Below are 13,381 nucleotides of genomic sequence, written 5' to 3' on the forward strand. Positions count from 1 at the left end.
TGGTTTATAGACCTTTCCAGGACTTTTTTTTCAGCTGGAACTTACCGGCACTCAGTTCCGGCACCTCTCAGGGGTGCTATTGCTGTTCTAATAGAATGAGGGAGGAGTTTATGTTGAGTTCTGACACCTCTTTTTCTAGAAAAATAGCAATGGACCTTTCTTTCTTTCTTTCTTTCTTTCTTTCTTTCTTTCTTTCTTTCTTTCTTTCTTTTCACTCTAATGAAATGCATTGGGGAAGAAAAGAGGGGGAAGCGAAGGAGTGGGAATTGTCCCAAGCTATGGTGCACGGAACACAGCAGGAAGTCTGCACACAAAGAAGCCAATGTGTGCAAAGTCCGTTGCAATTCTGTTTGTAGCTTACAGCACAAAAGCAGAGATGATTTTGGAGCACAAGGAGTCAATAAAAGTACAATTCAAAGCAGCATAACTATTTAATGTGATGAATATACTGCCTCCCATTTTCAACCGCAAATCTGCAGATATGCTGCAGACCAGCTGAATGAAGCTCAAGGGCCATTAGTAGGCTGTGGACCAGTTTGGGAAACCCAGACCTAGGCTTCAAATGGAATCATAGAGTTGGAATCTTGACCACAGCCATCCCTGGGTGGGCTTGAACCACCAACCTTCTGGTTAAGAGCTAGACTCACTAACCCACTGTGCTACTGGAGAACATCTTACGTGATACAGTTTGTCTCATGCCTTTCAAGAATTGTTGAGAGAGAAAAGGGAAGGTGTATATTTAAATATATATGTCATGGATATACAAGTCCAGATTCACGTAGAGTTTAGTAGTTCCCAATTGACAAAGATATATCCTGTGTCTCAAGGTGCCAGGGGCTCCTGTTTCATTTGTATCACAAGTTACATTGATCTCTGCTTTAACAGTTTTCCTCCTTTCATCTTCTCCAGTTTACCACAGCCCGAGCAAAACTGATTGCAATCTCTTTTCAGAGTTATCTTGCTGCAGGCTGTTTGGATCTAACTGCACGCTTCTTCGTTGTTCTTTTGTGGCTTTCTTATTTGAGTCACTTTGCTAAAATGGAGACAGCATGTTCTGTGCTCTTATATAGCTTTGTTACATCAAGAAGGAATAGGCCAAATGATGATGATGAACATTTTATATTTATCTGTATTTGTAAATAGGTCACCTTGTGTAAGAAACCTACTATTTTTAAAACTGACTTTATGTATTATTTTGCCCTCTTGGTGCCAAGTGAGGAAGAGGTAAGACAGAGTGCAATGTGTTCTGATTGGTTCTTTGCCAGGACACTGCTCCTCAAGAGAATGCAGCAGCTCATCTGTTTCTTCTTCTTCTTTTTATTAAAAAGAGTAACTCCCAACCTATTTGAAATGTTGCTACAGACATTTTTGGTCCTGCTTTGGCAGAGTCAGAAAGGACATGTAGAGCAAAATTTCCTTTGCTAGCTGGCAGGAGCACTGGGCATACCCAGAAGACTATGAGGGATTTGCAGTTTGCAAGTTCTAATTTTAATAGCTGCTATCCCCAACAGGGCTGGATTTAGGTTTGAAGAGGCCCTAAGCTACTGAAGGTAATGGGGCCCTTTATATGTCCAGCTATCCTTTGTCAACAACAAATTGTCACTGTTTTTTGTGTTGAATATGTGTTATATGGTAATTTATGGGCCTAATAGGTATCTAAAGCCATTTGCAAATAACAAAATATGTATTTTATCAAAGTAAATTCTATCAAAGTAATTGTTGAACTGAAATACAATTAAGAAGAAGTATATTAATAGTGAAATACAATTAAGAAGAAGTATAAAGGTAAAGGGACCCCTGACTGTTAGGTCCAGTCATGGCCGACTCTGGGGTTGCGGCGCTCATCTCGCTTTACTGGCCGAGGGAGCCGGCGTACAGCTTCCGGGTCATGTGGCCAGCATGACTAAGCCGCTTCTGGCGAACCAGAGCAGCGCATGGAAACGCCGTTTACCTTCCCGCCGGAGCGGTACCTATTTATCTACTTGCACTTTGACGTGATTTCGAACTGCTTAGGTTGGCAGGAGCAGGGACCGAGCAACGGGAGCTCCGTAAAAAATATAAGGTTTGAATATTACATATTCATTTTCAGAATACCCTAACCTACCCCAAATAATGAATCTTTTAAACATTTGGGGAGAAATTGTCATTTGAGGGCTGCAATCCCAGCCTGCTGATTTCTGCTGGGTGAATTATCTGATAATCACAGCCACAGATGCACAGCTAACATGCGCTAGAATTTACAAAGTCTGAAGGCAAATACTTCCAGTTCTTCAGCGATCAAGTCTGCTAGCAAGAAAGATTCGTTATTGTACTTGGGAATTGGGGCCCAGTTAAGCAAGTGATTATGCTGGAAGGTTTTGACAGTCAAGCTTAAATTTAACACAGTGCAGTCAGTTTCAAATGCCAAACTGCTGGGTGAGAACAGGTGTTAACAACTCTGTTCTTCTTCCTAAGGCGAGACAGAAAAAGCACAAGAGTGCACGGTGGGCCCTTTTAAAACTGTTGAGTCTTGTTTGCTAACTGAGGAGGACTTGAAAAGCTTCAACGGTTTCCCAGACTTTATTAATTTAATATGACTTTAAGTGGGCAGGGCTGTAAACATTAAGCCCATGAAACTTATTATAAAGTCTTCTCTTGAAAAGTAGAAAAATAAATATCCTGAAAATTCTGAAGAATAATATGTCATCCCCATATCTGGAATATAAACAACTGAGTACCATAAAACAGCTTTACTGGAGGGAGTGATCAGGAGAAGTGAACACGATCATTATATTAAACATATAACTCACTGTATAAACTGTATATGCAAACTCTAAATAGTTCACTGTCTTGGATTCCAGGCATGCTAGAACATTTGTGAGTGACATTTTAATAGATATTGCGGTTATCTGCTTAAGACGGCAAATATTAAGGATCCATTTATCACATGGCATCTGAGGTAAAAGTTCATCTATACAGAGGTATCTCAGGTTACATATGCTTCAGCGTACATACGCTTCAGGTTACAGACTCCGCTAACCCAGAAATATTACCTCAGGTTAAGAACTTTGCTTCAGGATGAGAACAGAAATCGTGCTCTGGTGGTGCGGCAGCAGCAGGAGGCCCCATTAACTAAAGTGGTGCTTCAGGTTAAGAACAGTTTCAGGTTAAGTACGGACCTCCAGAACGAATTAAGTACTTAACCTGAGGTACCACTGTACATATTTAAACAGTTTTGGGCTTGAGGACTCTGGGGGGGGGGGAGCACTGCCTTTTAAATGTCCCCTTTAACAGTGGCATGATGCAGAGAGCACCAGCAGCCAAAGCAGAGATGGGGGACCTGTGGTCCTCTAGATGTTTCTCCCATCAGCCCCAGCCAACATAGCTAGGGATGATGGGAACTGAAGTCCAGCAACATCTGGAAGCCCAAAGGTTCTCCATCCTGGGGGTGAATCATTATCTTGTATGGAGATGATGTACTGATGGGGAAAGCTACACCATTGTAACCCCTTTCTGTTGAACGACTGTTAAATGTACAGGAACCCTGCCATAAAAATGCTAGGTGGCAATAATCTTACGGACAAATTGAAGAGGTGTCACAGACACTTCTTCTTCTTCTTCTTCTTTGGTGATCACTTGTAGCCAAGTAAGATTGTCTTCCATGAACACTGTCTTAATAGTGAATCTGTAAGCAACTGTGGAGGCCAATTCTGGATCCATACGTCTTCCCCAACACGGGCTGAAAAGTCAGCACAGAATAATTTCATGGCTTGCACATGATGCAGAATTTGGCTCCTCAGATTAAATCTGATCCTTTTGGAGGACTCTCAGCCCCATTCCTTGCATCCGTAGATGCAGCTGTGCATTCCGTGTACTTTATATGCAAAGCACTGCGTATCTGGGGGAGAGAGACTAGCAAGGGAAGATTAAACAGGAGGGAGCCTCCATTGCAAGGTAGGTAGCAATGGAAGGGAAAGAGGTGGTGAGGTTCCCTTGGTTTGCAGCTATTTAATTAACCATTTTCTAGTGCACCTGGTGCGGGAAGTATGTTTGAAAAATATTAACCTCTGCTCAGCTGACATGTTTGCCCTGCCTCTTTACTACACATGCGCAACTTGATTCTATATCAGTACCTCTTCCATCCCCCATCCCCCATCAGGCTGTGGGACGGGCACAGGTCTCTCTTGCCTGAGAGTCTGCAGAGGCCTTTAGAAATTAATCCTTGGTTTGGATGATCAGCCCAATAGGGCTGGTGTAGAGAGAGGATGCAGCTTGCATACTTTGTATGCAGAAGGTCATGGCAACACAACCTTGTTCCAACTCTGAGCAGAGGTCCATCCGACTTAGTGTTTTTGACTCTGCCTGGCAGAAGCTCGTACAGGAATTTTTGCCAACCCTACCTGGAGGTAGCAGGGATTGACCTTGGAACTTTTCACATGCAAATCATTTGCTCTACCATTGAGCGATGGCTTTGTTCCAGAATCACTCCTTGGCATCTCCAGTTTTAAAAGGCTCTCTGGTATCAGGGCTGGCAAAGATATTTGCCTGAGACCCTGCAGAGCTGCGGCCTGTCAGAAGAGGCAATCCTGAGCTAGAAGGCTGAATGGCATTCAACAGCTTCTTATGTTCACAACAGAGAAACACTGAACTCCTGCCCAAAGCCTTTGGAAGCAAATGTCACCCATAACCCAGTCAGCAAATAGCTCATCCAGACAGCGGTTAGCAGATTCACTCTCATCTCCCTGAAACTGGAGAAGGTGACAAAGAAAATTGATTAGAGCTGTACTTTTAGAAACTGAAAGATGACTGTGGACTTTCCTGAAAGAGCTGGGAGATATCAGGGATGTGGGCTGAGGCAGAACCTCAAGAGGCAATGTCCCCATAGGCACCATGTTTGCCTCACCACCTTTGCTCCTGGCAGAGGAACAGTGGTGGTTTCCAACAAGCTGTCTTGTGACACCTTGTGGAAATCTCATGAGATCTTGTGCGCTCAAAGATATCTTCCGAAAAGCTCTGTAAGATCTCATGAGATCTCGCCAGAATACGCTGTGCGACCCAGGTAAGGGAGACTTTGGTGAGGGGACTTCAGAGGCATGAAGGCACCTTCCTGTTTCACCTCAGGTGGCAAAACAGGCTGGGCCACCCCGTCTTGTTCTAACACATCAGGTACCTATGGCTGCAGATCATTCTAGTGCTGGCTACTTTAAAGAGGGTGGGGGGGGGAAACCTTTTTTTTTATGAAGAGCTACGTAAGTTGCCAATCACACATTGCATTGACACAATGAGAGTGTTCTACATCTTTTCTTTTTTTAGAATCACAATATGGTATCAACATGAACAAAATTTGCATTTCACACAAACGTATACATACACACCTATGGTACATATGCAGCTGCATTCTAGATAGTACAGTAAATCACAACTGATACATTAAGCAGGTAGATAATTTATATTTTCTTAATAATGATATATAATGCAGTATTTTGAACATGTGATCTCATTGTAACTAAAGCTTTTCCTAAAGGAAAGTTATCTCAACTCTTGCATCAAGATGAACAATTCGTGGCCCAATTTTCTGCACTTTAAATTTAGAAGGGAATTTTATTAATTCCATTTCATATTTCAATTGGTTACTTCTGCATACAAATTGACTTTGATCTTTAGAAACTATGAGGACCTTCCTCCCTGTACTTTCTAGGACCACTCCTCAATAATTTTATGGTGGAATTTAAAAAGCAATAGCTTAGCGTTGTCTGTTCAGTAAACCGTTAGTCTTTTGCACAGTGCTTAGATCCTGAACATTGAACTGCTAAATCCTTGCAGAAAGTTCACAGGCAGTTTATGATTTACGTTTTCGTCTATGTTGCTGAAAGGAAATGAGAGCACCCAGACGATCTAGTTCTCAATGCTCAACATCCTTGCAATTACCTATTTACACCTGTAAAGGTACATTGCTGTTTCTACCTTTCTCCTTTTCCTTTATCTGATGCTGATAAAAATCTCATATTACAGCTGCCAGAAAAGATGAGAAATAGGTTAATAGAAGCAAAGCGGAAGGAGGAAGCACACACCTTTTCCACCCAGACAGAAATTTCATGGCACTTCCTTTTCAGTGTTGCGTTAGAAATGGAGTTCTAGATAATGGAATGAAAAGTAAACACAGACTTTCTCACTCAGGAACAACAGGCAGGTGAGGCTTGCAAAAAAAAAAAAAAAAGCATGGAGAGGACCAGTGTTTTTCTTGTTAAATATGTGTCTATTTTCCCATATGTATTTTAAATAAATGCAGTATCTGTATATTCTCCATTATCACATGGTGAACTTTTGGATACGAGTGACAACTTTGTCTGCCAAGGCCTGGTTCTTTGTTGACCTTGAGTTCACTTGGAGATGCATGCACAGTGCTTTCTTGTTTCGAGGAAGTGCCTTCTTAGAAAGTTTGGCTCAGGTCTCGGTAGTACCAATGGGTAGAAATGGCAGGAGGGCAGATAAGCATTAGAAGACATGTCCTAATTATATAAGACAATAGGGCAGTCTGCCTCGAGGAGCTGGTGGAATAGGCTCTCTGCTACAAGTATTTCAGCAAGGATCAGCCATCTGCCAAGGACGCCATTGTTGCATCCTGCATTGAGCAGGGAGGGGTGTTTGGACTGTATGAACTCGCATTTCCCTTTCCAGCTCTATGATTCTAAGATGTTCCCAGTGCTCTGTCCCTCATTGCTCCTAATATTTAATTTCTGCCTATAGAGGAAGTGTGGCTGGAGTGTTGGACTTGGATGGCGGAATGCCCACCTTTTGACCCTTGTTGAACCATAAAGCTCAACAGGTAGGCTTGAGTAAGTCACTTTGTCTCAGCTGAGAACTTACCTTATAGGATCACTGTGAAGCCAGAAGACCTCAATGAACTCATTGACAGAATGGTTTGGTGGTGGTGGTGGTGAGATGCAAATTTGACCAACTATATAAATCATAGTATAGGCCAATGGTTCCACATTTTGCATGCAGAGGACACAACACGAATGGTTCCTCATTGTTCCATATTTACTTGTCAGGTCCAGCTCATCATAACCAGGAAGCTGCCCATTTGCACCTCCCGGGTGTGTGGCATTGTTTCCTGTACACAGTGTTGGAAATTTGGCAATGCACTTGAAGAGCCTTTACTTGGAATGATTGACTTGAGAGTCACAGCAGTGGGTGGAGATTCAGGCTGTTGTTCATCCTCAGGCAGTTAAGCAAACTGCTAAAACAGCTGTGAATGCACCTTGACTAATCATTTCCTTCTACTAATGCTGAGGAGATCTTCAGTTGATAACTCATGTGTGAGCTCCAGGCAACACACAACCTTCTCCAAGGACTATTGGCAGCACATCTAAGGCTCGGCTTAAAACAGGTGCTAGTGTTGCATTTTAAATGTAAAATAATAATAATAATAATAATACTCTGAGCATTCCAGATACTTCTTTGTTGTAGTCCCAGCAGTTACCTCAGTATCCTGACTGCAATTATACATCACTCTGGGTACTCCATTTAATAGTAAGATACACATATTACAATTCAGTACTCTCAAACACTTGATGTCAGGGGTGGAAAAAGATGTCCAAAACCAAACCCATGCTGGAAATACAATTATGTACCACTGAATGGACCTGTGCTATCTTCTCACTGGGTGGACATGCTTGGTCCTCTGCAATGAAAAGGTGAACAAAGTTCAGAATAAGTTCCTAGTGTGTACCTGTTGGAGGACAAACAGAGAGTTTTTTCTTCATTGTTCCAGGCACCCAGAGATCACAGCATTGAAAGCAGCACAAATAATGTGTCAGGACAGACTTGATTCATTTTCTCCATGGTGTATGGAAATGGGCATGCTTTGTTGTCAGCCTTCATTAACTTTTAAGTGCTTAGGGTCTCTAGAAGTCTTAATCCAGACCTGCCTGACAGCTAGTTTAGACACACAGAGAGAAAGCGGTCTGAAGACACACAGTGAGCTTCACGGCTGTGTAGGGATTTGAAACTTGGTCTCTCAGATCCTAATCCAGCACCCTAACTACTATGCCACACCGTGACCTGGTAAGACTTTGGCACATTTTCCTCAGCTTTAAGAGCTTTGACCACATTTAGAAGGTAAATAAAATTACTGTGGTTGCTGCATACATTTTTCTAGGTTTTGACATTACCGGAGCCAGAATCTAGTACGAAAAGAGTACTACAATTGATTCAAGAGTTTGGTCGGGTGGCGGGATTTAAATTAAATAAGCAAAAAACTAAGGTTTTGGAAAAAAAACTTGACAGTTACAGAGTCAGAAAGGTTTCAGAAAGAGACAGAGTTAAATGTGGTTAAAAAAGTAAAATACCTTGGGGTAAATATAACAGCAAAAAATCTGAGTTTATTTAAGGACAACTATGAGAAATGTTGGTCAGAAATTAAGAGAGATCTAGAAAGTTGGACAAGATTGAAACTTTCCTTGTTAGGCCGAATTGCTGCTATTAAGATGAATGTACTGCCAAAAATGTTGTTTTTGTTTCAAACTTTGCAAGTTGTGGACAAAACAGAGTGCTTTCGGAAGTGGCAGAGAGATATTTCTAAATTTGTCTGGCAGGGCAAAAATCCCAGAATTAAGTTTAAGATATTAACTGATGCGAAAGAAAGAGGGGGCTTTGCCCTGCCAGACTTAAAGTTATATTATGAGGCCACAGCTTTCTGCTGGCTAAAAGATTGGCTACTTCTCGAGGACACTGACGTACTAGATTTGGAAGGTTTTAATAATGCTTTTGGGTGGCATGCATATTTATGGTATGACAAGGTTAAGATCAATAAGACCTTCAAGAACCATATTGTCAGAAAAGCAGTGTTTAATGTCTGGATAAAATACAAAGACTTATTGGAAAATAAAACTCCAAGGTGGCTTTCACCATTGGAAGCTAAGGCCCGGAAAAGACTCAATATGGAGGCCAAATGGCCGAAGTATTGGGAAATATTAGAAAAAGATGGAGATAATTGGAAATTGCAGAGTCAGGAGAAAATGAAAGACAAAGTGCGAGATTGGTTACATTATGCTCAGATTAAAGAAGTTTTTAAACATGATAAAAAGCTAGGATTCCAGGTGGAAAAATCGAAGTTAGAAACGGAACTGTTAGAGCCTAAGACTAAGGTACTTTCAAAAATGTATAACTTGCTGTTGAAGTGGAATACACAAGATGAAACGGTTAAATCGGCTATGATAAAGTGGGCTCAGGACATTGGATACAACATTATGTTTGAGGACTGGGAGAGGTTGTGGACTACTGGGTTGAAGTTTACTGCATGTAATGCTTTGAAAGAAAATGTTATGAAAATGATATATAGATGGTATATGACCCCAGTCAAACTTGCAAAAATATACCACTTGTCTGATAACAAATGTTGGAAGTGTAAAGAAAATGAAGGAACATTCTTTCACCTCTGGTGGACTTGCCCTAGAGTGAAGGCTTTCTGGGAAATGATATATAATGAGTTGAAAAAGGTATTTAAGTATACCTTCCCTAAGAAACCAGAGGCCTTCCTTTTGGGTATTGTCGGCCAGAATGTGCTAAAGAAGGACCGAACATTTTTTATCTACGCAACAACAGCAGCAAGGATACTTGTCGCCAAGCATTGGAAAACACAAGACCTACCCACACTGGAAGAATGGCAGATGCAACTGATAGACTAAATGGAACTGGCTGAGATGACTGGCAGAATCCGAGACCTGGGAGAGGAGACGGTGGAAGAAGATTGGAAGAAATTCAAGATTTATTTACAAAAATATTGCAAATTGTATGAAGGTTAAGAAGGATGCTAGAGTATAAACAACTTGGCACCATTGAGTTAGATGAAGTGAACTATGAAGATAAGATAAATTTAAGAAAAGATAAAACTTGGAAGATGTAGGTTATATTTAAACCTTTTAAGACCTGAATAAAATGATAGCCAAAATCAGAGATATAACATTGGAAAATTAGATATTAAGATTAGAAATAAGGGGATAAATTTGTTGAATAAAATTTTATAAACAGGAACGCAGGAGCGGGAGATGCGAGGGAGTCCAAAGAAGTGAAAAGATCTATGTTAAAAGATGTTATATTGTATTGTTTTATTGGCATTGTGATTTAAACAAAAAATTGTTAATAAAAATTACTATAAAAAAAAATAGACACAGAGAGAGAAAGCGGTCTGAAGACACACAATGAGCTTCACGCTGTGTAGGGATTTGAAACTTGGTCTCTCAGATCCTAATCCAGCACCCTAACTACTATGCCACACCGCGACCTGGTAAGACTTTGGCACATTTTCCTCAGCTTTAAGAGCTTTGACCACATTTAGAAGGTAAATAAAACCTACTCTTACTGTGGTTGCTGCATACATTTTTCTAGGTCACCCGGCTTAATATGAGTGGAGTGATTTTCACAGGCAGGATCAGTCAGTCCCTTGAGGGCCTTGATACACTTCCAGCCACCATGATGTGGTAATAACAAGTAAAATATATGGACTCAGCTGGCAAAATGGATGGGTTCTTAGGTCCCAAGCTGAGTATCAACCTTGGATCCATGGTCAGGTGGTTCTTAACTTCTTCCTCTGGTTCCTGACTATCAGAAACCGTTTATTAATGAGTGTGACACTCCCTGGTTTCATTTTACCTTATTTCATTGGGAAACATGAGCCTGGAATGACTTCCACTGAGGTAAATAGAAATTACCTTTGCTGGGTAAAAGCAGTTTTGGAACCTTGGTGGCCAAATTAGATTTATGAGCCCTGAGATAATCCAGGGACATTTCACAAATAGGTTGCTTAACAGGCTCTCAAGGACTTTGTCGTGTAGCATTGGAAAACAATCTTTGAGCCCAACTAGTTGCATCAGTTCCTAACATGGTCTCCTTATTTGGGAATCTCATACTTGGCCTCCAGACACTGGTTTTAAGACTGTATGCTTAGGCATTAAATATGGTGTTTTCTGACCCTTTATGAAGTTTTATTTAAATTTTGAGAGATTAGCAGTCCAAAGCTCCCTGACATCCAGATTGTTAGGATAACAGCCTTTCTTTCTTTCTTTCTTTCTTTCTTTCTTTCTTTCTTTCTTTCTTTCGTTGCGCATTGCTATCTCCATTGCCCAATGGATGCATATGTGCACCTCCAGCAACACAGCATAGAAGGGGATTATGACTCCCTCTAGATGCGCGTTGATGTGACGGTGCATACAGATAACATCCAAGTTTTAATTTTAAATAGTCATTTGCCTGCTGTTGCAGTAAACACCCAGCAGTGCAGCCACTCTCTGGCAGCACTGTCTGCGATGCCTTGCCCTGAGGTATGACCCCTTCCTCAGTGGGGGACATGGAGCACCCAGGGTGTTTTGTTAGTGGCATGCAGATGAGAAAACAGGAAGGAGAATTGGTGGTAGTCGTTGCTAGCCAGCCGCTTGCTGCTACGGTGGTGGTGGGTGCCCTGCAAGTGCTGGAGGTGTGGGTGTGCACCGTCCTCTGTTTCTCCTGGCCCATCCGAGCCACATGGCTCATGATAGAACCAGCCTGCTTCTATTAAGATTGGTATGGTGAGGCTGCTTTCACTGATGGTTAAATATAATAACTAGTGTTGACACTTATTTTTAGTCCTCTTAGGGTGATTGAGGGACTCCAGTCAATGATAGAGTTGTACCATTCGTACCTGCTGAGGTGACTGAAACATTTCCTGGAGCAGAGGATCCAGCAGCCATCATCCAGGTCTTCCTAAGGCTGCAGAAACTACTTTCTTCCAAAAAGTGACACAGGAATGAATCCAGTGTTACTTCTACTCAGAGTAAGCTCATTGGAATTGATGGGCATGGGTTCATCCATTTCAATGGGTCTACCTTAGTTGGATACAACCTATAGAGTGTGGATAGAGTGTGGATTGTTTTTGGTCCACAGCACCTATTCATAAGCCCGACCAGTGCAATCAAATCTAATTAGGAAGCAGTATTAAAGGCCCAACCCAGCAATTGGGAAATTTCAGTCTGCTAACAAAAAGAATAAAAATGTAAATTATAGTAAAAAATGTCTGTTTTTGCCAGAAGGGAGATAACTTCCTACCGACATTGAATCCATCCCAAAAACCTGTTTTCTACAAGCTCTGCGTTATCGTGAACTTAATTAAGATGGAACTTAATTACATTTCTTTCACATTAGGTACACCAGAGCTAGTCAGAGCATTTGGCTTTCTCCTCACACCAGTAATTTTTGAGCACACAGTAGGAGGTCTGTCTACTTGGCTGTTTAAACCATTAACTGGGAAAAAAGTGTTTGTCAGCCAAGATTCTAGGTTACTTAATGCATCAAAAATATCACCCAAGCAACGAATTCTTCTGAATGTGAAGGGAAATAGGGTGCCCTTCAGACTGTCACTGTTCTGCAGAAGGGATTCAAGTGTATACTGTAAATTTAGGTTGGTGCAATTAAAGTGAGTGACAGGGCACTTTAATGATAGTGCAACAATTTTTTATTTATTTTTTAATTGCAGTTTAGAAACTGTCGAGGAAATGCATTTAAAAGTGAGATGTGGGATGAACAAATGACTAAAGAAATACAGTATGGATGATTTAAATTTTAGTTAGGGCTTTAGCTAACTCCGTAACCTTGCATTTTCCCCATCTATCGTAAGAGCTGAAGACTCCAAAAGTATTTAAAATCCCACCCATTAGGTTAGAAAGTTTACAGTGAACAGCGTAAAGCAGTTTGGCATGTAATCTTGCCAACTCAACATGGATCCTAAACTGCCCAGGCGTGTTATGTTTCAGACAATAATTAACTGATAAGCTTATATGGTTTTCCTCATGAATGAATTCTGCAGGAATTACAAGTTTAAGCATAGCCTTGGCACATACTTGAGGGAAGTGTACATATGTTTGCTGTGTGCAAAATTGCCATTCAAACCATTAGAATTCTTATCACTCAAAACTGCGCCAGGTATGTATATGAGGAATAGTCATCTTAAGTGTATTAACCTTATCCCAAATATTGAATTTAAGTGATGCCTGTCTTTCCAAGTAACCTCCTTTATCAACCTATTCAAATTCAGTTTAATAATTTGAGAAATGTCTCTCTTGGAACCAAAAGGCCAAGATATGTTAAGACCTCTGGCACCAACAAAATCACCAGCTGGTATACAAAGTAGGTGAACTACAATTACCCACTGACATTGATTCAGATTTTGACCAGTTAATTGTATACCCTGAAATTCTATCAAAACAATTAATTATTGTGTATTAATTCTGCTGTATATGTTTCAGATCTACTAATAATAGTAATAAATCATCAGTGACAGTCTAGAAGCACCTCAGAAGCAATGGTGGTGCAATCATGTGACTGCTTCTTCCACTCAATCCACATTTTCAATATTACAGTTTGATAGCCT

The 13,381-nt window shown here is 40.9% G+C and overlaps 1 long non-coding RNA gene across 3 annotated transcripts in view; it reads right to left on the reverse strand.

Annotated features, from left to right (window-relative positions):
* LOC310825392 overlaps positions 1-13,381 on the reverse strand; it is a 74,994-nt gene that overhangs the window by 7,709 nt on the left and 53,904 nt on the right. The window contains exon 3 of one of the 3 annotated variants that reach the window (XR_014555260.1): positions 185-3,718. The exons of the other annotated variants lie outside the window; for them this stretch is intronic. This is a non-coding gene — a long non-coding RNA (uncharacterized lncRNA). Of the gene's footprint in view, positions 1-184; positions 3,719-13,381 lie in introns of those variants that run through there. 3 annotated transcript variants of the gene reach the window in all.

The sequence above is a fragment of the Podarcis gaigeae genome, assembly GCF_964106915.1.
Source record: "Podarcis gaigeae genome assembly, chromosome: 10".
NCBI classification, from domain to species: domain Eukaryota; kingdom Metazoa; phylum Chordata; class Lepidosauria; order Squamata; family Lacertidae; genus Podarcis; species Podarcis gaigeae.